Raw genomic sequence first — 5,370 nt, forward strand, 5'->3', positions numbered from 1 at the left:
CAGGTATCACGAAAAGGAAAAGAGAATGTAGATCAGCCCATGTTTTATGTGAATGCAGGTCACTCTTATGTGGATGGTGAATCCAGTGGGTCAGAACAGAGCATTGATGATGAGCTGGGTATTCCTTCTATTGTTACACCTGGATTAAGGAAGAAACTACTTTGTGCAAGTCTACCAGAGCTAGGTATCCTGTGGATAGGCTGAAATATGATGGATTTACAGCCATTCACTATGCATATATGATCAAAGTGATATAGGAACCAGAACCCACTTCTTTTGAGCAAGCCATGGGAAAATAAAAATGGGAGAAAGCCATGGATGAAGAAATGGATGCCTTGGAAGAAAATGCTACATGGGAATTGGTACCTTTGCCTAAAGGTAAGAATGCAATTGGTTGTAAGTGGGTTTATAAGGTGAAACACAATGCAGATCGTTCTGTGAATAGATACAAGGCAAGATTAGTAGTCAAGGGGTATGCACAAACATATGGCATTGATTATGAAGAAACATTCAGTCCGGTTGCAAGGATGGCAACTGTAAGCGCAGTCATTGCTATGGCTGCATCAAAGGGATGGTCTTTACATCAGATGGATGTTAAGAATGTCTTCTTGCATGGTGATTTGCAAGAAGAGGTATATTTGGAGCAGCCACTAGGTTATGTGCATGTTGTTCATCCTAAGTTTGTTTGCAGGTTGAAGAAATCATTGTATGGCTTGAAGCAAGCACCTAGAGCATGGTCTGACAAGATAGGACAGTATCTTGTCAGTATTGGCTTTCAGATTTCCAAGGCAAATTTCTCACTTTATGTGAGAAAAACAGAGAAAGTTATTATGCCACTTGCCATTTATGTTGATGATTTGATTATGACAGGTGACAGTGATGAAGATATCATTCATGTGAAAATGCTATTAAAGTAGAAGTTTGAGATGAAGGATTTGGGAGAGCTGCATTATTTCTTGGGCATTGAGGTGATTAGATCATCAAGTGGGATACGGCTCTTACAGAGGCAGTATGGATTGGACATGCTGTCCAAATATGGGATGACAGGTTGTAAGCCTATTTCAGTTCCTTTGGAGCAGAATGTGAAGCTGAGTGTAGATGTAGATGAGCTTCTAGAAGACCCTACTATGTACAGACGCGTAGCAGAAAGTTTGATTTATATGACTATTACCAGGTCAGATTTGAGCTATGTTGTTGGATTGGTAAGTCAGTTTATGCAGGCTCCAAGGAAACCGCATTTGGATGCAGCTAGACGCATACTCAGGTATGTGAAGTCCACATTGCAGTATGGACTATTTTATGAGACTGGGGTTCAAATACAGTTGTATGGATACACTGATGCTGATTGGACTGGTAGTATTTCTGATAGACGATTAACCAGTGGATATGTGTTCTCTTTTGGGAGTGCTACAGTCACTTGGAGCAGCAAGAAACAGCCTACAGTTGCCTTGTCGAGCACAAAGGCTGAGTACAGGGGCGAAGCAATGGCTGCATGTGAGGTAGCTTGGTTGCATAAGCTACTTTATGATATGCATCAGCCTAGAGATGGGCCACTTGTCATTTATTGTGACAACATGAGTAGTATACACTTAGCAAATAACCCAGTTTATCATGCTAGAACAAAGCACATTGAGGTGCATTATCACTATGTGTGGGAGAGGGTTTTACTAGGTCTTATTGATCTAGTTTATGTTAGCACAGAGGATCAGGTAGCTGACATATTTACGAAGGCATTGGGCGTAGAGAAGCTACGCAAGTTCAGAGAACTACTTGGTGTGCAGGAATTGGGATTGAGCTCGAGGGGGAGTGTTGAGATATCGAGCTCCACTCGTGATATGCTAGGGTGACCGTTGTGCATTTATGTCACCACTTGTCAGTTGCAAATGCGGTTGGTACATCGCCCATGAATAATAGCTAGATTACAACTATCCTTATCTACTCTAGTTCGTGGCTCAGTTAGTATGCCACCTTAGTTATTTGAGTTTGGTTTGAGACCCATATATAGGGTTCTTCTATTTCTTTGTATTTAAGTTCTTTTTGGCTTACACAACTAAGAAGAGGAAAACTGTTTTCAGCCTCCACCTGTGTGTGTATTCCCCCATTGTGCAAGCAAGAAAGCTACAAGTGAGACTCCTTCCTTCTCTCCCACAATCTTAACAGCACCATCATGATGATTGAATTTTCTCTTAAGGTTTGTATTGGTGGGATTATACTTTCACTCGAAGTAGATTGAATTTTTGGAGAAAGGGGGATGCTAAAGCTTTCTCCTCCCCCTAAATGAAGTGACTCAGATATTGATTGAGTCAATAAGATCTCTCTTTCTTAAGGATATCAGACTAATATGCTTAGGAGAATGTCTCCTAATGATTTCAACTCATTATCTAGCCCTTTCAACTCTTTCTTAATGTTGAATCTTGGCTTGATAGTGTCTATCGGGAAATACCAAATCTATTTCAATGCTCTTTTTCATAAACTATGACTGATTAGTCCCTATTAGCCAGGATTTGGAAACCACCACTTATTGGCCAATCTTGGAAAATGCACCACATGTCAAGACCTAAAATGGGTCTGAAATTGCTCTAGGGCTCTAGCTATTGCTCACCAGACCACCCTCACATGCAGCCTCGCAGTTAGGAGCACCTTGTGGTGATATACTACTCTAAATCAATAACATATTTGTATCAATTATAATCCAACAATTCTACTCTTTTCGATTCCACAAAGGGAGTATCCCAAACATACACGTGTCTAGCACCCCAATTGACACACATAAAGAGCTTCTCCAAGCAAAATGTTGTGCCTTCTATGGCTCTCCTACACCTTGGGGATTGGCCCTAGGATATGCTGTCTTTCACAAAAAGCATGAACATAACAAAGGTCCTCTCATAATATAAACATAAGCATCCAAGAGACTATATATATTCCTCAATCGATTTCTACCCAAATATCACACTAACCTACAGTAAAGGGAAATCTTGCACTCTCAATGTTGGCCATCACCTAGACATACAATTGTCATGCAGCCAGGAATTCATTTTCAAATACCATGTTTAGATTACACATGCAAAGTGTATGGAACTCCATGATTAGAAAACTTAACTAAGAACCAGCCAACATGAAGTGTACAAACATTCTTCTCATGATTTCCTTGTACTTGCATCTTACTATGTTGCCAAGGAAGAGCACCTTGCTAACTCGTGCTATTGAAGCTCTTAAAACTTATGTGAACCACAGCCTATATGTTAAAATATGCAAACAAATTGGTAAACTTAATCCAATATATTTTTATTTCATGCCCACATCCTCTACTGTTCACATTTAGGTTGATTTTGCAAATGTAGGGAGATTTGTGACAAATTTTCATAGAAATGAGCCCTAAAACACACACTTTAACACATAATTAAAGGCAAACTGAGGCAAATCCTCATGCTTCATCTTCATTATATATTCACAAATATTTTCCTACTTTTTTATGTAATAAAATATTTTTTCTTAATTTCTTTTTTCTTTTCACTATTTCTCATGAATTTTCCTATTTATTTTAATATAAATTATTTATTTTTTTGAGTTTTTTGATTTACATGACTTATGTGTGTTGGTTGGTATCAGTCCTATATGGCCTCAAGGACCAACCCCTGCAATTTTCAACCCATTTCATGTTGCTTGGGATTGTCCCTCTTCTTGATCCCCGTCAACCGAACCCTTCTTAATTGTTGCTCCCTTGGACTTCAAGCCCCCATTTGAGGTCCATTCCACTATGATTGCACCTCTCCTTCCCCTTTTGCTGACCCCCTATCCTCTTAGGTATGTAAACCCTATTGTACCTTGTTTTGATCAATCATTAAAGCTCAGCTCAAGCTCCCTAACCTTTGAAATTTTAGCCCTCAAAGATTCCCTTTCTTGTTGTGTCACCCAGGGCTAGGACCGGCAGGACCGCGTGCATCTCAAAGCCTTCCCAAAAGGCGTTGACGTGCAAGGACTTAGGCACGGAGTGCAGCGTCAAACTTGGCAATTGCGTTTCTGAATCCTGGTCTCGAGGGTCTTCTGTGACCCGCTCTTGTGATCCTTTGACCCACTGCTTAAGGTCTTGCCATAGGGTAGGATGCTGCTTAAGCAGATCTGCTAGGCTAAGTATTACAGGGGTGGTCACTAGCGTGGTGAGGAGATCCTTAGATACTCATCATTCCCCTAACCTAGAGTGTCCATGCCAATGGAGGCAGCTGATCTGCGGCTCTGTCATGCCAAGGCTTTGTCTTAGCGGCATTGCTTGTAGCGCAGTTGCTTCTGCTGACTTAGGTTGAGGCAGTGATGTTGGCATGCCTACGCTGGAGAGATCATTGATCTCTTCCTCTATGATGGACTCAGCGTCTTTGAGATGCTGTTGAGCCTCCTTCACCCATTCCTTTACCTTTTCTATAGCCTCTAATTGTCACTTCGGATGCGCGTATTCCCCTACCTTAGCGCTTCCTTTTTCGGCTATCTTAGGGGCTGAAGTCTCTGCCTCCGCATTTGAAACCTTCTTTCCCACAGGTATAGTCGTAGCACTCTCGGTCTTTAGTGCAACCTTAGCTTCCGATCTCTTCTTTTTCCGCCTATGGCTTTTCTTTCCTATTGAGGTTGCGTCAAGATTGCTAGGTCCTAGTAGAGAGATGCGAGCCTACTTCATTTGGGCTCGAGTCATAACCCGCAATGGAATAGGTGTGGCCTCCCCATCGGGGTTTTCGACACCAAACAGCCCCAATGGGACAGATGGCCAGTTGGCTGAGCTAGAGGGAGGCTTTTGCTTTGAGCAATCTATGAAAAGATGGGTGATTCCATACTCTACGCACCTTTGGTCAGCCTTGTCCTTGTTTTGCTACTCTCTTTCAGGGCAACATAATGAGACATGACCGGGGTGTCTACGAGTCCAACAAGTGACTGGATCCTGTGGGGCTGCCCTCCTAGGCCTCTACCTCGTCCTCGTCCTAATGCCATCACCGGCACGGGTCGATAATCCAAATGAGGACCGCGGTGCCCTCATCATCATGCGAGACGTAAGGGTATATATAGGTCTCTTCATCATTCGGCTCCTCCATGTAGTGTACTGGAGTGTTGCTCGGTGGGTGGGTCACATAAGGACCAAGTGGTCTAGAAATGCCTGTAGGATTTATGTCCATTCTAGGGACGGCTGGTTTCATATCGTTAGGCACGAGAAGAGCCAATGAGGCTCCCCTTCCGAAGAATGGCTGTGGCCTGTTCGCTAGATAAGGCTGGCTGTAGGGTTGCGAGTATGGAAGTCTTCTTGGTAATCTACAATGCGTGATATCATGGCCGAACCTACCGCAGTTTGCGCAAGGTCTTGACCTAGGGTCTTGACACTCAGCCAGCAGG

This window comes from Lygodium microphyllum, chromosome 6, assembly GCF_053477565.2.
Source record: "Lygodium microphyllum isolate KBCC chromosome 6, Lygodium_microphyllum_v1.1.10, whole genome shotgun sequence".
Lineage (NCBI taxonomy): Eukaryota > Viridiplantae > Streptophyta > Polypodiopsida > Schizaeales > Lygodiaceae > Lygodium > Lygodium microphyllum.